The 22,392-nt window shown below is 45.5% G+C and overlaps 1 protein-coding gene and 1 non-coding gene across 6 annotated transcripts in view; both read left to right on the forward strand.

Moving 5' to 3' along the window:
• The window catches only part of PBX1 (PBX homeobox 1), a 318,349-nt gene that overhangs the window by 130,081 nt on the left and 165,876 nt on the right, over nucleotides 1-22,392 (forward strand). The window lies entirely within an intron of this gene.
• On the forward strand, nucleotides 6,363-6,466 carry LOC137220293 (U6 spliceosomal RNA). The gene has a single exon (XR_010941601.1). It is a non-coding gene; the product is annotated as a U6 spliceosomal RNA (small nuclear RNA).

Here is a 22,392-nt window from a genome sequence, read left to right on the forward strand (position 1 = left end):
CTCCCCTGGTGGCGCAGTGGTTAAGAATCCGCCTGTCAATGCAGGGGACACGAGTTCGAGCCCTGGTCCGGGAAGATCCCACATGGCGCGGAGCAACTAAGCCCGTGCGCCACAACTGCTGAGCCTAAGCTCTAGAGCCCGCGAGCCACAACTCCTGAGCCCACGTGCCACAACTATTGCAGCCCGCGCGCCTAGAGCCCATCCTCTGCAACGAGAGAAGCCACCGCAGTGAGAAGCCCGCACACTGAATGAAGAGTAGCCCCCGCTCACGATAACTAGAGAAAGCCTGCGTGTGGCAACGAGGACCCAATGCAGCCATAAATAAATAAATGAAATAAATTAAAAAAATAAAATAAAATAATGAAATAAAGTCAGTTAGTCTGAGTAGAGTCCTTATATCACCCGCCCTGCCCTGCAACACACAAACGTCATAAAAGCAGAAGTAATCTTTCCTCAGTAAGTTGTTTGTGATGTTTAGAATTGAACCAGACAAGAAATGAAGTATTGGGAACCAGTTCCTCCTTGCCTCCGGGTATCAGAAATACTCCATCCCACTTGGTCTTAACTTTTTTCTCTCATCGGCCCCTTCAGTTGGAATGCAGGCGTAGTTGTAAGGCCGAGATGTGCTGGAGTCTGACCTCTCCTTGGTGGGGAGTGGGTCTGGGCAGTCGAGGTGGATGTGAGTGAATCCCCATGGTACCCATTATCGAGAGGGTTAGGCCCCGAACCTGTCCTTTTCTCCATTCTATCACACCTGAGATGGAAAAAAGAAATTCCATGACCCCTTATGTAGCAGCAGAGGGAGAAAGCAAGATGCCCACCTCTGAATACCTTTAGGTTTAAAAATGCAGGATTAACTGATACACACTACTGTTATATAGAATAGATAAGCAACAAGTTCCTACTGTATAGCACAGGGACGTATATACAATATCCTGTAATAACCTATAATGGAAAAGAATCTGAAAAAGAATATATGTATGTATGTATACATACATATATATAAGCTAAATCACTTTGCTGTACCCCTGAAACTAACACAGCATTGTGAAGTAATTATAATTCAACATAAAACGGAAACAAAACAACAACAAAGTGCCTTTTAACTGCTCTTGGGTGCAAAGCTGAGTAATAGTGATGGTCCTGTTGGTAGAAAGAATGATGCAGAGTATTTCATACCTATCGAGGCAGTTTCATACACAGTACCTCTTATTCCCTTTCTCTGAGAAGCAGCCCTGAGGAGATGGATAGAAGGAATCACAGAATTGTGTTTGGCTGTGTTCAGTGAAAGGCCGTTAGTTGCTTTTCTCGTTTTGTCTTCCGTCCCCTCGTTCCTTCCTGATCCTGAATGAATCTTGCCGTAGTTATTGATACCTCTCACCATTCAGCACCCACTGTTGGCAGCCTCCCCCACGTGAAGCGAGGGGGCGTTGGCACAGAAGGCCTCTACGTGACCCAGTAAAGGCTCCGAGCACATCAGTTTGTGTAACTGACTCAACAGAGGGCCCAAAGGCCACCCCCCCACACCCCGCCAAACCCCTTGACTCTTATTTCAAACATGATTCTAACGGGATGGTTGTCTGGTTTCCCCACCCCTGCTAGAATATATGCATGGTCATCACTCATATGTACTGGGCACTTACTACTGGCAGACACTGTCTTTAACACTCATGGGTATTAACTCGGGGAATCCTCACAACCACCCCAGGAGCTAGGAAACACGATTGTCTCCATTTTACAGGTGAGGACCCAGCAGGGAGGGGATCAGAAACAAGGTCCCACAACCCATCAATCGAGGTCAGCTTTGGCTTCCAGGATCTGGTACCACAGCCATGTGAACTATAACACTGTACTACCTACAAAGAAGAGGAAACTCTGCGAGGCTCAGCATAACTATAAAAAGCCCAGCAGATGGAGTTTACGTAAAACAGGCTTGCAGACTCCCACCTAGCAGTGGGCCTGGGTGATAATTGGCATTCATAATGATGAATGATTTGGGTTCTGAAGAGGAAGCCAAGTTACGTTCAAGATTATCCATCTATCTATCTATCCGGATATCTTTTAAAGAAGCTAGAGGAAAGATAACATGTTTTTAAGTGATTTATATCTAAAAAGATGAAATCAACCCAGTTTTGGTAAACCCCTAGGAATAGGGAGACAGGGCAGCTTTCTAGAGTGGTTTCTTTCTCAGGAGTTAATGTTTTCTTACCTTTTACCTGCTCCTGGCTTCCAGAGTCTCTGTTCCCTGGGTGTCTCCCCAGAACAAAGGTTACAGACCCGTGGACAGCCTGCATCTCCTCCATGGACTCTTTTTCCAGAAAAGATGACAAGAATTTATGAATCACTCTACACTGTGAATGGGGTGCCCTGTACCCACTCGACGTTGTTGCTTTGCTTCTGTGGTGGCAGGTAGAGGGAATGCAGTGCAGTAAATACCGGTGCTTCCATAAACCACCATGAACGTGGAAGGGGGGTGGTCAGGGGATTTGAGAGCAGAGAGGGGAAATCACTTCTTTGCCTGGAAGGGAAATGCCGTGCCTACCCCTTCAGGTCTGTCTACTGGATGAGAAGGAAATTCTCTTCCTTGCTTCTACCTTCCCCCATCCCCTTTCTTTTTTTTGTTCCCTTTTTAGAATAATATAAAATAAAAAAAAGCCCAGCAGAAAGGGAGCTGTGATGCTGTCGTCCCTGGCGTTGATGTTATTTATTTTCCTCAGTTGCTGCTCTGGAAGCCCGGAGTTGACAGAGCGGTTTTGTAGAATAGAAACATTATAGACTGTTACTGTCAGAGTGTTAAATGTGATGGATAGAGAAATAGAGGCGAAGGAGGGGACTTAATACTGAGAGCCAGGGTGCTCATGGGAAAATAAACCATCCGCATATAAGAAATGAATGAAGTAATGTGGCAGGAGGTAATGGGCTTTCGCCACATGCCGGAACAGAGATGCTTATTACAGGGTGTGCTTAACCCTTGGCATGCTGATTTCCCTTTGTGGGTTCCAGGGCCCTCCGCCGTGTCCCTCTGTGCGAGCACATGGGTGGCTTTTCTTCAGGCAGGGAAGCAGGCGTGCGCAGAGGAGTGGAGACAAATGTGTGCTTAATAACACGGTATTAGCAGCAGCCTGTACATCAGAAAGCCTTGGCAGCTCCCGAGGGGCTCGGGATCCCCGGGGCTGCAGGAAGCAGAACATGCCCTGATTGCTGGGTTATGGAGAAGCAGGGAGGCATGCTGGGGGAGCTGGGGGCTCTGTTGATTTCTCCACTGGGGACTGCTGAGGGGTGTTCTGGTTCCCTGGGAGAGAAGTTCATGATTCATGTTACTCGGCTGCCTTAGTGGCCCCAGAAGATTCCCTGCCACTTTATGTAGCCAGTGCCTAGCTGTTCTCCCACTGCCTGGGATGTGGGGCTTTGCTGTGAGATGGGAGGGAGAGGGGCAGACAGTGGTCCTCTTAATTACCTCCTTGTCAAGTAGTACAGAGCCTGTGCTGGAGACGTAATAAAGGTGAGCATGCCAGGGGGAGACCCGGCCTCAGATGGGATGACGGAAGGAGTCCAGCCAGCCTAGGTGACGTGAAGGGAAGTGAACTGAAAGGTGACCAGGTTCCATGAGCAAGGTGCTTTCCCTTTGTGTTGGGTTCCCGTGACCTTTACGACCCATCTTTGTGTCCTGGTGGTGGCCAGCCCTGTGTCTTGCACATGGCAAGCATTTAGTAAAACTGTGAGGACTTGGTTAATAGGGGCCCTCATCTAGCTCTGGTGATTACATGCTGTGTGGCCTTGAACAGGTCATTTACCCTCTCTGGGTGTTAATGTTCTCTTCTATGGTGTGGGGATAATACCACCTCATAGATTTATTATCAAGATGAAACACACTCATACTAATGAAAGTGTGGGCAGGCTATAAAACATTATGCAAGCACCAAAGTTTTACCATTATTTCTGCAGGTAGTGACAAAACAATACCTGTGTATCAAGGATTCAGCAAAGAACTTCACCCAAAAAATTAATGTTTTCAAGCTAGCAGCTTCACATGCTTTTACCCAAACAGTGCTGTTCTTGTCTGATGTTAAAGTGTGTCTCTTTGCTTTCAGTGGTGGTCACATCAGCAAGGACACCACCCTGGCTGGATGTTTCTATTGTAGGCACCGGGTCAGTGGGAGCCTCGGAAACTCTTGCAGGGGACCGCAGTCACCTAAGAGTTGTGGTATGCCTCACACTCCTGTTCAGAGCTTTCACAGAATCACTGAATTTTGGAGTTAGAAAGACCTTCATCCATGCCCATCGTTGTCCTTCGTTTAGCTTGGAAAGTGCTTCTTGCTGAAGCACAGGCCTGACCTCTAGCAGCTTTTGGTCTTTCTCTGGAGCTCTTCTATAGAAGATGTTCCTCAGCCCAACCTCATCCTCTGAGATCTAGTTGCTGCCTCTGAGGTCATGTCACTAGGAACCCTGTCCTTAAGATGGTCCACATTCTGGGGATTTTGGGATTGTCATTTAAGCTTTCAGAGATCCTCAGTATTTCCACAGGAGCAGAAGGACCTAGGTTGGCTGGCCCGCTCAACCGTGGTCTGGACTCTGCTCCAAGTCTGACGTTAGCATGTGGTGCCCACTGGTGAGGTGAGGGGACAGTCTTTCTCCCTGCGTCCTTTTCCCTATTCCTCTTTCTCACTCATGGGTCCAGACCTTCCAGGCAAGTTGGTTGCCTTGCTGTCCCCCCGCTCCTCCTGGGATGCTTTTTTGTCTTCTCTGTATATCGAGTCTCTATCCATCCTTCAAACTTTGCTGCTTCTTATTTTTTTCCCAGTAATTACAACTTGCATTGAATCTTCTCTTCTCTTGATTCTTCAGATTTGTACGACTGTATGTAACAGCTGGCTATATACAGTTATTTGGTATTTCTCTGATTGTTTCACATGAGACTATCTTGCTAAGGGTGTTAACATTTTCTCCAAAAAAGGATATACCCTGTATATACCTTTTCTTATAATTGGCATCCCACTTCCCTCTGCTTCAATGATTTGTCATCTACTTCATTAGAATGCTTTTATAACGTAGAGCTTTCTTTTGCTTTTTCTGGTTTTTCTCACGAGACTAGCTGTTCCTTATAGAAAGAAGGTATCTTTGGTTGTCCCAAGGCATCTAGTATATAGCCTCTCTTGTTATTTCCTCAACTTATTGACAGTTTTTAACAGAAAAGTTCTCTTCCTGCACTTGTCTAGTTTACACACTCAGACATCCTTATATTCAGCCTTGAATGGAATGGGAATGAAATCCATGTATAAAGAAAAATGGTACTAACCTGTGACAGGATCTTGTCTCTCACGAAATAATATTGTTGGTACATTTGAGTAAGAGAAGCTCTGAGGATTAGTGCAGAGTGTAGAATGATGCGTCACACAGAGCAGGCATCAGAACCTGTTAGTTATAGTAGTAGTTGTAGCATCTGCAGTAATTGATAGTTGAGAAGTAGTAGAATGTAGCAGTAATACCTAATGCCCACTGATCTGCCTTTTTTGCTCTGTTTGTGTTTTGGTCGAGTTCCACATATAATCAGATAATGGAGAGAATCTATAAGCTTGGGAACAGTAACACCAGACCCTCTAAATGAGAGTCTTCCCTGGGCTAGTGGGTTCCTTCTGCTCCTTACTTATTCTAAAGGCTGGGACCCTACCATGGTGTCTTCCTGAGCACCTCTGCGGTCCCAGGATATTGTCTTGAAATATGTCCCGACAAAAGCCAACTCCTTTTGGGTTCAGGAAGGAAGGTGTATTTTAGGACCAGTGAGGTACAAATCCCTGGATTTGTTTAAAATTTATAAAAAGGACAGTAATAAAGGAAGAGGAGGAGAGATCCAACTTCTGGCCTTTTCAGGAGACTCTTGCCTCTCTGCATTTTTAAAATTCCACTAGGATGCCCAGAATAGTAAGATTTGCAGACTACAGAGTTCAGGGGAAAGGCAGAATGACGCAGAGCTTCCAGGACAATTCTTTTCCCTTGTTGATTAGTTATTTTTCTAAATCCCTTTCTTTTCTGTGTCAAAGCACAGTGCCAGTCTTTGAACTTCACCAACTATGATCTCAGAAATGTGTGTGCTGAGGCCCTTCATCTTTGAAAAAGGGAATGATTGGGGTTCAGGAGGGGCATTGCTGGTGTATTCAGCAGGCAATGTCACTTGTTCTCCAGAGTAACCTGGGGGTGTTTATGAAATGCGGCTTCACAGGCTTGGCCTCAGCAGGTTTGCTCTGTGGCCTGGAAATCTGCATCTCATGAACACCTTTGATGAATTCGATGCCTGTGGTACATGCTTTACTCTTTGGGAAATACCTCTACCTCCACTCCTCTTCCATCCCACTGGTGGTGAAGGTGCTCACTTCGACAGCACATAGAAAAATTGAGAAGGATACAGAGATGATTAGCATGGGCTTTGCAGGAAGATGATGTGCACATTTGTAAAGCGTTTTGTATTTTTTCACTGAGCTGTACACTTGTAATTTGTGTACTTTTCTATATCTGTGTTACATACCAAAAATTTAAAAAAGCATCTGTTGTCCTTTTATTAATATCACTGTGATATATGACCCAACCCAAGAACTTTTGACCTATATCAAGAACCTATTTTTTTTTTTTTGTGGTACGCGGGCCTCTCACTGTTGTGGCCTCTCCCGTTGCAGAGCACAGGCTCCGGACGCGCAGACTCAGCGGCCATGGCTCACGGGCCCAGCCGCTCCGCGGCATGTGGGATCTTCCCAGACCGGGGCACGAACCCGCGTCCCCTGCATCGGCAAGCAGACTCCCAACCACTGCGCCACCAGGGAAGCCCAAGAACCTATTTTGAAGAGAATAAAAAGCCGTTAGCATGGATCCATGGTTTTCCAGGAGGCAGCTGGGATATTTCAAGGGATATTAAGGGGCATGAGAGTCCACCTTTGTTAACAAGTGTAGTCTGTAGCAGTTCTGGGGTGGAGTGGGGAGTAAGAGGGGATACAGTGCTCCTTGAGCCTCCTGATATATGAGGCGCTTATGGCGATGAGGTTTTTTGGTGTCACCGTACATACGTTAGAATGTTTGTTCTGCGAACTGAGTGAGGAGAATGTGTCAGAATGTGGCCCTGAGCACTCGTGGAGATGTGGAGAATGAGGTGGGGAAAGAGGACACCCTGAGCTCACCTTCATGAGCGTGAGGCTAGGCTGTTCCCAGGGTCACTGAGATGAGTCATATTTACTCAGTTTTATTTGCGTGGCCCCATTCTGATAGATTTGCTATATTTATGAATATAATTTTGCATTTACCCTCCCGCACCAGAACTTCCATATTTGAGTTGACTGTTCATTTTGAGTTGGCTGAGTTGTGTTTGAGTGTGCGTGTGCCCTCACAGGGCTACACGATGAGTATGCACAGGCATATATGTACATATCTGTCTCCATGTGCCTGGCCATCCTGTTCTCATGGTCTCTTAGAGATACTTTGTTCCAAAGTGCAGAGACTTCTTGTGCCAGTTCCACGGACCACCGGCCATATAATGTCTTTTGATTTTTAAAAACCTGGTGTTTGCAAGTATCTATTTATTCCTAACTTGTTCCGCTGTGTTATTCTAAATGCGGGAAGGCAGGGGCACTTGAGGATGGTGGTGCAGAGTTGGGAGAGAGAGGGGAGTGTTTTAGTCAAGCTGGGTTGTGTGTCATGGATTCCTGGGTCCAGGTTCCTTTATCTGTTGTTAAGCTATGGTGGTGGGGCTGGGAGAGGGAGAGGGGAAGAGACCCTTTGCCCCTTAACACCGCCCCTCCCAAACGCACATAAATACACACGAACACACACACTCTGACTCTTTGTTGATTATCATGAGCCTAAACTGCTTTCATCTGAGATGACCTGTTAACCAAGAGCCCAAGCCTCCGTGGGACAGCTTGGGGGTCTGCCCCTGCTGGTCAGAGCCACGGTGTCCTCACTGGCTGTTAATCAGAGTCTGGGAAGCTCTAGTCACTTGTGCTGGATTCGGCTTTCTGTCTGAACCCAGCAGCACAGCTGCTCTCAGACCTGAGACATGTCTGGAAGGAAAAGGGATGGTTCCCCCTCTCCCTTTTCCTAAACCTCACCTTCACACACGTCCAATAGCACTCCTGAGGACTCAGCCACCTTGTTACAATGGGCTCTGGCGTTCAGAGCAACTTTCCTACAAATCTCTTTTTATTGGCATTTCCTCCAATTTACCCATCCCTAAATTGCATTTGAATCAGTGGAGAGAAAGAGAGAGAAGAAGAGGGGAGGTTCCCCCCCTCCCCCCACTCTTGGAAAAGCAGCTCACAACCAGCTTTATTTGGTAAAATGCTGCAATAGATGCTTGTCAGAAATAATTTATTCCTGTTAGCTGTAATCTGAAGGAAAACAGATACAAGTCCTATAGTTAAAAAAAAAAAAAGTAAAGTAGTCTTGCTTTCGCTGACAGTACAAAGGTGTCATATACAAGAAGGATTGACACAGACCAAGGGGTCTTGTGGGAAATATGATAATAACTATAAAGAAGACAGATTATTCCCCAGTTGCCAACATTCAAACCTTTTTACAGTCAGTTCAAACATATAAAACTTTATTGCTCTAGCAGAAAGGGGAACAATTTCTGGTTGCACAGCTTTCCCAGGGCTGGGTTTATACTGTCTGTGTTATTGCTCTATAGTGGCATTTTAAAGTTTATTGAACAAGACTTTTACAATTGAAGGAAGTATATAAAACTGTAAATTTATTAGATTTTTCAGGATAAGTGCCCTTTCTAGTTGTGCTCAAGAATTCGGAGCTGCGAGAAACCGCTAGTTACAAGACTTATTAACATTAAAGACTGAGGGTACGCACATTTTATACCTTAACTGATCGCACAAATAATAGTATTATATTACTGAACATCAGAGCTCTGATGCTATGGAATTGGATGGATACACACATGTAGGACTTTAAATGCCAGACGTGTCTATTTTTCACTGGCTAAAAAGTGAGCTTTTGTTATATCTTACTTTATTTGATTTTAACACAATCGGTTAGGATACTCTCCTTGTTCAGTGAAGGGTGTCTCAGGGTAAATGTTTTTTTTTCTGAGATCCTTGCTGATTTTCCAGCATTTCTCACAGTTTGACTGTAATGCAACTACAGGTGGTAGATTTTAAGAGCACACTTTGTGGGGGGGGTAGGATGGGATGAACTGGGAGATTGGGGTTGACATATATACACTGTTATGTATAAAATAGATAGCTAATGAGAACCTGCTGTATAGCACAGGGAACTCTACCTAGTGCTCTGTGGTTACCTAAATGGGAAGGAAATCCAAAAAAGAGGAGATATATGTATACATATGACTGATTCACTTCACTATACAGTAGAAACTAACACAACATTGTAAAGCAACTATACCCCAATTAAAATAAATAAGTAAATAAAAATAAAATTTAAAAAAGAACATATTTTAGGTGAAGCAATATATTGTAGCATCTACAAAACGTAACTGTTCTTTTGATAATCAAAATATTATTAAAAAAATTCTCTTTTATGTTTTCCAGCTTCTCATTTTTCAAGTCTTTGAGGGACATGATTTGAGGAATTTTGAAATGTTTGTAATAATGCATATCCAGGTTTCCCAACCTCTGACCTTTTTAGTCCAGAAAATTCTATGTTGAGAGGGGCTATCCTGTGCACTGAAAACATTAATATGCGTCCCTGTTCACTACCATAGATGCCAGCAGCATCTCCATTCCTCCACTGTGACAACCATAAATGTCTCCAGACATTGCCAGATGTGCCCTGGGGGCGTACTCACTCCCTGTTGAGAAGCACGCTTTTATACGGTATTATGTCTTTGAAAAAAATAAATTTTACTCTAAATAAAAAATATGGGCTATGTCTGGTAATGAAAAAAAAAAACCCTATAGTTACCAGATATGATGAATGATAGGATTATTTACTTCCAGAAATATCTGACTGTGGACTTCTCTTAAATAATGTACTCTCCAAAGAACGTAACAGAACTCAAACACCGTGCATATAATTTCTCAGAACTACATTGCTCTATAACAGGAAATGTGCTGTTTGCCCGCCTGTGTCGGAGGGTGTGTGTTTATAGGTATATCTACTTATGAAACTGGATTGCATATTCTTCTTGTGTTATCTGTGATTCACCGCTGTGTTTGCCTCTTTGATTTTTCATATGCATATGCAGAAACATATGCATATATATACATATATATGTTTATATTATGTGACTACACAGGGAAGGATTTGAGAAGTACAGAGACAGACAATTTTGATTATAATTTTCTCCCTTGACAGCTTTAATTTTGAAGTACCATCCACTTGCCTTTAATTATCAATTTGTGTTCTAGCATTTTTTTAACCTCTTCAGAAGGTTTTATTAGTGGATACATTAAAAACATTCCAAGAAGTTGTTTATAGCACCTGTTCACCTTCGTGCTACCTAATGTTACGCAAGTTGTCTGTGTGTGAATGGCACTTTGATCTGGGGTTTTGTGGTAATTTGCCTAATGGCCACAGCATTTACAGAAATAATTAAGATAATATGTTTTCAAAAGAGATTAAATTTTAAAAGGCGTTTAGTTTTTGATTGCCTGAGTTCTACATTTTTTTGTTTTTGCGGTACGCGGGCCTCTCACTGTTGTGGCCTCTCCCGTTGCGGAGCACAGACTCCGGACGCGCAGGCTCAGCGGCCATGGCTCACGGGCCCAGCCGCTCCGCGGCATGTGGGATCCTCCCGGACCGGGACACGAAGCCGCGTCCCCTGCATCGGCAGGCGGACTCTCAACCACTGCGCCACCAGGGAAGCCCCTTTCCTTCTTTTTAAAAATTCTATACACTTGTGACTTACTAAGCGGTATCTTGAAAGTGCCTTGAATCTGTTGTTCTTTTCTCTCCCTCTGGCCTCCGATGGCTGGGTAATGTTAGCCATATGACAATGTGTCTTTTCTTCTTTTCTCTCCATCTCTGTAGGTGCATCAGGGTTTTTTTTTGTGTGAAGATGTGTGACATCCTTAAGAAGTATGGTGTAACTCAGTTTATTCCCTAAATGTGTTTCTGAGAAGCTAGGTATAAATTGCATGAATGGAAAGTAAATCATGTTAGAAATCTGCTTGTGCGTCTGGCTAAGACACCTATGATGATTCTCATAATAAACCAAAAGATCTGTTCACAAGCACCCCTTTAGTTACATCTGGCTTCCTTGAATCATAATACACCTTGCTTGAATGTTTAGACTACCTGTGTCCATGCCAGTGTGGTGTTTGTTGTGAAACACACACACGTAACATACCTGCCTTTAAACTTGACCATCAGAGAATGTGTTGGCCCCCATTTGAGGGACTGCCACCCCTACAAATGATAGCCTCAATGCTTTCCAAGTTTAGATAATACATCCAGTCGAGGTTAGATAATAAATACGGTCTTATTATGATTTAAATCATAAAAAGAACCTGAAAGATGTGAACACACTGAGTCAGGCATACGCAACCCACCCCTCCAAAGCATTCAGGGTGAAAAGGGAAAGTCTTCATCAAGTCTTGTTACCCTTTTGGATTTCTAAATCCTACTTCCAGGTACCACAGAGGAGGTGGCAGCAATGCCATCTTAGAAAAACCCTCAACCAAACAAAAGAAGCCAACAAAAGAAACTAAAGAACCCTAACCCCAGTCACAGCTAAATTCCCAGGACGACTTAGGTCCTATACTTGTCCTGAGTTCCTAGACTTTCTCGGCAAGTTTGCCATCTTCAGGGGCGAGTTGAAAGGGACTGTGAACTCTTCAGAGGCTGAAGGGGAACCAGCAGGAGCAACGTGAAACAGCAAATGTCAGGGAAGTGAGGAAGCCCTGAATCTTTTATGAGACCTTGGATATTCTGATCACAGCTCCACTGACACCAAGATTGGAATACAGATTACAAGAGGGAGTGTCCGTGACATGAAGCCCAGGCTTAAATCTTCCCAAGGTTTTAACGTGGCTTACCATATGAATATTTTGTTATTTTATGTGGCAGTGTTCCCACAGGAGGCCAGGAAAGAGAGCGCTGACTGAGCCAGGGGTAGGACAGGTCTAGAGGTGGGAGGGAGGAGAACAGGATTGTGGCTAATGCCACTGCGGGGTGTGTGTGTGTGTGGGTGTGTGTGTGTGTGAGAGAGAGAGAGAGAGAGAGGGAGGGACAGAGAAAGGGAGAGAGAGAAAGAGAGAGAGAGAACAAATCCCCGCCTCATATAAGACACTGATACTAAAACCACTAGGGCTGTTTATGAATTCATGAAAGCTTCACAATGAAAGGAAGGAAAGAAAAGAGGAAGAGACCCCCATGCTGAAATGAATTTTATGCTCAAGAGCTTATCTTGGGAACGCAAATAGGTTTAAGAGTCTCCAAACTAAGATGCCCTTTTTGGAAAAAGGAGAAGAAAAAAACCCAACGGCTTTGGAGCCTGGAAGCACAGTGAAAGGATGTGGAAATGAGAAGCGGCTGCTCCCATGGGGGGAGCCACGTGTCCTGCTGCAGTGACGTTGTGGGCCGGAGGGAGGTCGTCTGGGTGTTCGCCCTTAAGCTGGTTTAATTTCCAGCAGGGATCCCGGTGAGGACTGCGGGCCAAGCAGACGCTCTGCATTGTCTTGATGGCGGGGCGGGGTGGGGGGTGGATTATGGCAGGCAGGGGCTGGCAGAGCCCCAGAGAGACGCAGGCACCATGGGGCATGTAGCGAGGTCCGTGGAGTGCTAGACTTCGAGCTGCTTTGCCAGAACAAAACTTGGCAGCAGATTTGAGAGTCTGGATTTTGCTTTTCCGCACATGTCCACATCTGGTAGGTCGCGCTGTCTCACAGCCAATCTGCAAGTCAGTTAGGTGAGGTGGAGTGACCCCAGCCTAAGGCAGGCCACAGAGGCCGAGGCTGAGTGACTAAGTGACCGTTGGAGCCCCAGCACAATGGAGATCCGAACCGGGGGTCCTTGACGCAGCCCTTTCTTTGATCAGAGCGCGTCGACTACTATAGCAGCTCTGGAAGGGGTGGATGGGGATGAATAAGGGGTAGTTATTCACAAGCAGGAAATATTTATGTGTCAGGTGACTTCTATGTGTCAGGCACTGGGCTAAGTGCTTTTAACACACGTCATCTTCGCAATACATCTATGGCACAGGTACTCTGATTATTCCCATTTTAGAGATGGAGAAACTGAGGCTGAGGCAGAGTTAGAAGTGTGGTAGAGCCAGATGTGGAATCGAGGCTATCTCCAAAGTACTTGGCCTTGAACACCCACTGGGCAGGTTTAGGCTGAATCTGTTCCTTCATTTCAGGCAGCATTTACTGGATGCTTACTCTATGCTGGGTTCCATGCTAGGGGCTAGGGGTCAAGACTGGAGGAAGACAGCACCCTGGTCCTTCAGGTTGTCACAGTCATGGGGACACCCAAGCACATCAGCAATGGCAGTGGTGTCATAGATGCTCTGAGACGGTTGGACACAGTCCTCATGGGGCCCAGCAGCCCATAGTGCAGCAGTGCAGTGGGGACAGGATGGCTGCAGCCCACCAACTTCTTGTGATCACATTTGTCAACATCGACTACCCAGAAGGCTCCACCTGAGAGAGCTGGCCTTCTTTCTATGACAGTGGAAGCTTCTTAGAAGAAGAGGGCTATGGACAAAATGAGAAGCAGACCCTCCAGTAAAATAGGCCCAGCTGCTTGTCTCAGGAAATCCTCTAGTCTTGTGAGCCCGAAAGTGTGGAAGAACAAAGCTGGGTCCATTGAAACAGAAAGAATAAGAAAACAAAAAATAGCAAAGGGGAGGGAAAAAAACACTTTAAGTTGAATAAACTACCGCTGAGCCGACTCAGGAGTTCAGAGGGGGAGTCTCACGTTTCCAGGATATTTCCAGTTTCTGATGGCAATTAGGGAAAGACCGCTGTAACCCTGAAACTTGGTCTGGAGGGACTGAGCTTAAGACCACCAAGACATTGCACACAGACCACCCACTGCAGACTTTCTTGCAGAGATCTGCTGGCCAGTCTTTTGATAATTCTGCAAGGCAACCTAAGCCATATTTTGTTGGGAGAGTGGGAGAGCGAAGGCAGGTGTTGAAAAGCCATGAAAAAAAAAGAAAACAAAAATGTGCCTGAGGCTCGTTTCAGCTGGCAGCAGAATTTCCCTCCTCTTTTCTTTTTGATTTTGATATTATTACAGGAACATTACCACGGACACAGTTTTCACTTGACAGTGAAATACCAGAAGTCAGCTTGGGGCCAGAGTGCTTTGTCGGTCCTGGGGGGTGGGCTTCCCCTGAGCCCCTGTAAATCTGAGAGAGGATTGCACGAGGATGGAGTGGTGGTGGAGCTAGTCGTGGGCCTCCAGAGGCCCCTGGGAAACGATGCTTCCTGGATGTGAGCTGCTCAGGACCAGGAGATGCTGGAGTTGTAGAGATGCAGCCAGGAAGCAGGTCACTTGGGTGTGAATCGTAGAATTGTTTTGAGGGTCAAATCAGCAAATGTATGTAGAACGTGTCCACCAGTGCTTGGCACGTACACCCATGCTCAGTAATATCAGCTATTGTTACCGTGTCTTCCTGGGCAAAGCATATCCTTTCTCTGCAGAATTGGAAACTGACGTCAAGAAAAGAAGGACGACATTGTGGTTGGAGGGAATTTCTTTTTGGTTCAGTTATCTTTTTTTCCTTTTTCTCCTTTCGGTTCTCTCCTTTCCTCTTTATTCGAAGGCCACCAGAAGTTGAATTTAAACTGGGGGACTCCTCCAGTGCTGTTGAATTTGTTGAGTGTGTGCATGGGCAGTGGAAGGTGCTGGTTTTCTATGGTAAAAGGGAAAGGACACTTGAGGGTTTATGGAGGAAACAGAAGAGGGCCAGGAAAGGAAGACCACGTTGAAGGTGTTTAATTGTTTGAAATATTGACACATGTGGATGCCTAACAGAAGAGTGAAGAGTGGCAGCTGAGTCCAAGGTGGGGACAGCCGTGCTTATCTTCCTCGGATTCGGAATCCACCTGTTCTTATTGACCCCATCTGGCCAGCCAGGTGTGAGCCCAAGTACGGCAGCAAACGGCAGCAACGGCAAGAACAACAGGGCAGGTGCCGCCGAGTGAGTCTGCTGCAGGATGCGAGAGACACGCTCATCTCACTCTACCCTCTTGCTATCGGCTCTTTCTCCCTCTTCCTTCCACTCTGTTTCTAGTGACACATGAGGGGGAAAGATTGCATCACCCTGTGAAAGAACGGGGAGGTGGTGGTGTTGGCCACGGGCTAGCAGCAGTGACTCAGGGCTGAGCTGTCAGCAACCGCGATGTCTGCTGACCTGGAAACATAGATGAACCCTTTCACCGAAACTTTTATCATCCCAGTTTTCTCTTTTGGGGATACCCCCCTGCCTACCCTCCAGTGCTACGGATAGTTGAATTTCTGCGACAAGCCTGAGGAACAAGTCGGTCCCAAAAGAGGAGGGGGAGAAAGCAGATTGGGGAAATTGCTTTCAGGACACAGAATCCCTACAAGCCTGGGCTTCTCCCACACACACGCGTAATCTTGGTTGATGTCTATGTCTACCTGTGAAAAGTTGAAGGAAATAATATACACGCTCTGTTAGAAACATTCAGCCACCACGTATGGAGGGCTGGCTCTCTGCTGGGCACTAGGATGTGGCATTCCTAGGCTGGGTTGGGGGGTGGGTCTCTGAACAAGAAGCCTGGCTGTGGGGCAGGAGATCAGGGTGCGGCGAGAGGATGGGTTATTGAAATTGAACTGGGGGCTGAAGGGTAGAAAGAACTGTATCGGTCACCACCACCATCACCGGCCCCCGCTTTCTACTTTGTTGTTTTTTCTTGTTGTTGTTTTCGCCTGTAAGAGAATCAGAAGGGTCCCATCTGCCTTCTAGGGAAGGGTCATGCATGGTAACTGGTAACATCTGGGGCAGGGTCTAGTTCATTATGCCACCCAGAATATCAAAGCCGTTTAGGCACTGGAAACCAGGGAAGGAAGAAGGGATTATAAAAAAAAAAAAAAAAAAAAAAAAAACCTTGCTGCCAATCCGGTAGCTCTCTGTCTGCCGTCTGCAGGCTGCCGCTACCCACTCGTTACAATTAAAATGAAGTGTCCGTCAGCGGCTATCTTCTCTGTGTGGCCCATATGTTTCTGAGCTGATACTGTCCGGATTATTCTGTTCGGGAAAACGATAACGGCTGTTTATAACCTTGGCAAAGACTGAGGCCTAATCAGGCTGGAGCACATTTTCACCGACTGGCTGATAACAGGCTGTTAGCAGTCTTCTCGCTGGGGAGAGATAGGCCCAAAATAAGCAGATCTGTGAGCACAGGAGCCCAATCGAGTGGTACACACTCTGGTCCCGGCTTTATTTTTAGATTCCCTTTTCCCGGTTGGTATCAGAAGGCACAGAGGAAGGAGGTGGGGTGGGTGCCCCCGTGGGGGTCAGAGGGAGGCAGCGGGGGAACGTTAATCAGCATGAGAGACAGAGGGTCAGCCCGGCTCTCCGTGCTCTGGGCTCCCCTCAAATGAGGGAAAACACGTGCAGGTCTTAGGAGACAAAGGAAGGGATGGGGCTGAGTTTCCTGGCCTGGTGTGTGGGCCCCGAGGCCTGTTCAGCTCAGTGTCTCCCAGCTGCTGGAGTCTCCGTCTGGGCCAGCAGGCATGGGTGCTGGGTGCTTTCCACGTTCTCTCCTGCTGTAGGGACCGACCTTGGCTATTGGACTTAATCCACATCGTGGGCCTCTTGAGGGCGTCCCTCCAGAGTCACTTTCCCTGCCCAGCTCATCCTCACGCAGGTGTGGAGAGCAGACAGTGGGTTAGAGTTAAAGGGACGCGGGTGCGGAGAGGACCCACGGAAAGGTCCATGGGTGCAGAGATTGAGACATCGACTGACTGAGGCTCAGGGAGGTGTGTAAACCCCACTGAACCATGGATTAATAACTGATACTCAGCCCCCAGGGGGGAGCTGGAAGTTTTCAGAGAGGTCCAGATTTCTGCCTCTCGCTAAAGCCTTCAAGGAAAGGCCCTTTGAACTTGTCCCTATAAAAACCAAATCGACAGCTAGCTTTTGCTTCTAGACCTCATTCTCCAAAAGGACAAGTTACCTCTGGGCCTTCCTTGACATGTGTGTGGTTCTAGAACAGTTAGGAATTTGAGATGCAAAGGTATGTATATGATGTCAAGTATATGATGTCAAGCATGGGATGAAAATAAAAAGTAGGAGGGAAGATACAATCGTGATAGGCAGCAAACGTCCTAAGAAGAAGGGAGTGTGAAGGTATTGTTTGCATTAGACAGTGGAAGTCTTGTATTTTGTCTGTTTATTCTGCATAAAGCTTTTTATCCTAAAGCGCATTGGGTGTTTTACTGTCTACTCTGCTTGCCTGTCTGTCTCCGTCACTTGCCTCCTCTTCCTGTCCTCTCTTGCTCTCTGAGCAGCTGCCTGATTCCTGACTCACTTTTGTCTGCCTAAGACTGAAAGGGTAGAATCAGGTGGTGGGAAAGCGGGACAAGGAGACCCATGCGCGGGGGAGGGGCGGCGTTCACAGGGGCACACAGATTGAAGTAGGCACAGAAGGCAGCAGAGAGCACTATTACCATTATCATGCTAATCTGTTTACAAGGCCCCCTTTATTCATTAATCTTTGAATAGCAGAACCGTGCATGCAGCCTGAAATAAGAACCACCTGTGCCTCTAGGAACAAAAAAATGAGAGTGTTAGGGACAAATGGAAGCAGGAAGGAAAAAATTAAATATAAGCAAAAGGCTTTAAACCTGATCTTTCTGTCCTTTAGATCTTCACACGTATGATTTTATAGCTCACATACTGCAAAAGTGGCCAGCTGACTGGCAATTTAGGAGACACCCCCCAAGTTCTGAGAAGAATCTGAAAATGTAATAAAAGTATTAAGTGGTCTGTCTTTAAAAATCCAAACAGAGGTGTTTCTACACTAATTTTTATTCTTCTTTTTTGGAAGTTAGTACCCACACGTGGAATAGAAATGAGTTAACGCTTGAGATTCACTGGTTAACTCGATAATCTTTTACATTGTCTTCACATAATTCATAGTAATATAATACAGAAAGCTAATACTGGAAGGGACCTTGCATATGATCTCGTTCAATCCTCTGTCTATTAAACCTTTAATTAAGAGTTCTTTACACATAGTCCAAATCTGCATTTGTCACATCACACACAGACTGGTTACATTATCTTTGGAGCAGTTATTCTTACACGGAGCAACATAGCTCTTGCAAACACTTAGTACCCTGTGTTATAACAATTAACAGGGACTGAAGGGAGATGTAGGGGAGGGCTTCAGCTTTCTTTGCCATTGTTGCTAAGATGGCAGAGATACCAGCTAGAAAGTCCGTAGAAGACATATCCCACCTAGAACTAAGCATGTTCTAAAAAGAGATACAACAATGCCAACGGAATAGAATGGCTTCCATATTCCTTTAGGTAGGACTGGAAGTTAGCTAAATAATAATTCTTATTAAAAGATATTCCCTTGGACTTCCCTGGTGGCGCAGTGGTTGAGAGTTCGCCTGCCGATGCAGGGGACGTGGGTTCGTGACCGGGTCCGGGAAGATCCCACATGCCGCGGAGCGGCTGGGCCCGTGAGCCATGGCCACTGAAACTGCACGTCTGGAGCCTGTGCTCTGCAACGGCAGAGACCACAACAGTGAGACGCCCGCGTACCGCAAAAAAAAAAGATATTCCCTTTGTCGAAAGGTTTAGTTCTTCAGTTCTAACCACCAAACCTTATTGGTCACTAGTTGTAGAGTCCTAGAATCTCAGAGCTGTAGGGACCCCCTCTAAAGACCTGCCTCCTTATTTTTCAGAGGAGATTGGAGCACCAAAGAAGGGACTGGACCAGGGCTAGAACTAGGACGTCCTACCTTCCAACTCAGTGTTTTCCATCTATATGATGACTTTATGATTTAGTTATAGGATGAAGCATTTAAAATAAATCCCTTAACTGTCCATGCCACTGTTTACTCATCTGTAAAATGAGCATTGTAATTTCCCAATTGATTTTTAAGTTCCTCCAGAGCTGGGACTCTGCCATCCATCTCAGTGTTTCCCAAGGCACCAAGCTCTTCCGGTGCTTCGCACACAGAGTTGTTCAATACATGTTGACTATTGAATAATTGACTGAATAAATGAATACGACTTTTAATTGGACTTCTCAAGCGATGATTCTTTCATTAAATGATTTTTCTCAGTTGTGTGCCCATTCTTAGCCATTCATTTCTTAAATCTCTTTCAGGAAAAACAGTGAAAAATGATGATGTCGTCTTTGGTGGTTCTAATGGAGAACCTTTCAGTGCTGCAGAGACCTGATTACAATCATGGAAGTGTTGTTGTGGTTGTTTGTTTTCTTTGCAATTAGTTTTTCATGGAGCCTTCGGAAGGCTTAGTGATCTGAGGGTCCTTTGACTTCGAGGTTCTCAGCAGCAGGGTCAGTCCATTCTTAGTAACCCAAGAACCCTCTCCAGCAGATTGCTGTAGGATCTTTTCATTTTTCCTGAAGATAGAAGGGGAACTTATAGGAGACTATGGATGGGGACTTGATCTAACTTGTTTCCTGCTATATTCTAGTGCCTAAGTAATACCCGGATCATAGTAGGAACTCAGTAAGTGGATGAGTTCAATGTACACAGGTCCGCTTTTGCTTCTCTAGCCCGTGCCTTCGATGTGGGAAGCTGGACTGGGGGACTGTTGTTAGTTTTCTTTCTCAGTCTGTGAATTATCTGAGTCTGTTCCTCTGACTCAGAAACCCTGGCCAGGATAAAGTCTTCCCCTGAAAGCATAAATTCTGTCAGTCCATTAAAAATCTGTATCTTTGGACCTATAACTCACACTGCCAGGGCCCTTTGATTCCAACCCTCTTCTCATCACCACCCATGAGATGACCTCCCACAAAGGCTGGCTGCCCTCTTAGGCTTCTGAGAACAGCCATTCAGAGAGGTCAGAATCTAAGGCAGAGAGATTATTTGGGGGTAGGGGGTTATAACAAAATTGTTGCTGTTTTATTGGTTCTAACTTGCTTCTCAGAGGCACGTGGCTGGCATATTTGGGTCATTAAATATAAAGGCGTTCTGCTTATGAATTATGCCAGCAAGATGTTTTCAGATCATAGGAAAATGGTGTGTGTGGTGGCTGCCAAGTAGTGTTTTTACGTGTATGACTGAACACACCACCCGCGGATCTATATGTAAGGCAGTGGGGCTCTGTACACATGTAGCATCATTCATCACGGGCCCTCAGAACCTTTCATAAACATGCAGTCACTTAAGACTCCTGTGAGTTAAATAAATAATAAGATCCTTAGCCCCTTGAACAGACTATGAAACCTAAATATTGACAAAATTAGGCAATTTAGCCCAAGGCAGTATGTGCAGAGAAAGCAGGGCCTAGTGAGCCAAACCTAAGCTCCGGCAGCGAGAATCTTACCTGTAAACATTTGTATGAAGGCAGGTCGCCGTGCGGCTTTGAGAGGAGGCTTTCAGTCAGTTTTCAGGCTTTTATTCAACAGCTGGTATGTGCCTGGTACTGAGTTAGAAACTATTAAAGGGGGGAAAAAAGGCAAAACATACACAATTGCTTTCTCACAAGACCTAAAAAGCAGTCATCTCAGTTGGTTGAGCTCACTCCGGCCATGACCGTTCGCTGTGGAACATAATTAAAATAGTGAATCCTATAATACAGACAATATTCAGTCTTGGAGGCAGAGAGCAGTTTCATTCCAGGGTAGTGGTGGTGGGAAATTGATGGCCATGGAGAGGAGTTGGGACAATGAGTTGAGAAATAGGTAGGTTTGGAGTCAGCAGAAGGCAGATGAATGGACATCACATTTGAAAAGAACCAAATAAACAAAAGGCCAAAAGATCAGAAAGAGGATTGTGCTTTCCTAGCAATTCTCACTCTATCTGTTCTCCTATTGGTAAAAATGAAGGAAATGATATTGGCTAGTAGCATGCCACCACAGGAAGGATAGCTGAGGGTGGTTAATATGTTGTTAGTTGCCATGGTTAGATGCTCTTTATTTGATCCACATGAGCATGGCGTTAGGTACGTGGGTCTCTTGAGAGCGTTTAAGAACATGACATTGGAGGTATTTCTTGGAGACATCTATCCGCTGGTGTATGGTATGAGCAGAACCACACTTGGGGAAGAGGAAGGCCCTTCTTGGCTGCAGGATGAATACAGACCAGCAAATGCAGCCATATTGGGAAGGAATCTTGGGTGGCCCGGTGGCCCCTCCCTTCCAAGACCGAGCGCTGTCTAGGATTGTCAGACAGGTGTTCAAATAAATAATGCAGCTAGAAATACTTCCAGCGGCAACTGGGATGGTCTTTGAGTAGCTCTGGGACGATGGGAGTACAGCGTCCCAGCTACTCGGGCAGGTGTGCGTTGGCTCCAGAAAGTTAGGACAGACGCTCTCTGGATACATCCCCTGCATGGACCAGGGCTCATTTCCGAGGGGGAAACAAAACAAAGTTTTTTTTTCATGCAGCCCTGCCTGGAAACAGGGTGTGCCTTGCTGAACCCATCAGAGTGCAAGAACAAACAAATTAATAGGCTTCCACTAGGGGGAGACTGTGGTTTCAGGGCAGTAAGTGCAGTTAATGTTATCTGCCCCCATCCAGTTCTTGTCCACCGCTAACAGACCATACCTAGCATGATCTCAAGGAGAGTAATCTCTATTAATAACCAAAGTGATGGTAACTGTTACCATATTAGCAGTCTTTTATTAAGTACTTACTATGTGTCAGACACCATATTTGCTGTTTTATTTAATCTGCAAAAGAAGAATCAAGGTAGGTAATATTATCCCCATTTGTGTAGATTCAGAAACTGAGCTTCAAAATAGTGAACCTTGCCCAAGGGCACACACACTTAAGTCATGGAGTTGGGAGTTAGGTCTAAGCCTGATTCCTAAGCTATGCACACTTTAGTAAAAATGTTAGTGTATTTCCATGCGAACTTGCCAGTAACAGCATGCTTTACCTTTTTATTTATGTTTTTACTCTAAACTCATACATATAGATTAATATATAATGATATCATGTGGTGTTGGCATTGTAGCGTGTTCAGGGTCATTCTGGGGAATCTAGATTGTGTTTTGCAAAAGGATCTGTTACCCCCAACGTGCCTGGGTGAAAATCAGCAGCTACGAGTTGAAGCCCCCAGTTGGATCACATTTGGGAACTCTGACTCATGACTCTGAGTGGTCAAGATGTGGTGACCTTCATTATTGTGATTGCTGCTCCTATAGGACTAACTCTGGTATGTGTAGGTCTAAGAGGAATATTTGCCCACCTGGAGTATTTAGGAATTGGGTGGCAAATGAAGTCTCTAAGACGATTCTGCAGATCTGCTGTGCT

Source organism: Pseudorca crassidens, chromosome 2 (assembly GCF_039906515.1).
Source record: "Pseudorca crassidens isolate mPseCra1 chromosome 2, mPseCra1.hap1, whole genome shotgun sequence".
NCBI classification, from domain to species: Eukaryota; Metazoa; Chordata; class Mammalia; order Artiodactyla; family Delphinidae; genus Pseudorca; species Pseudorca crassidens.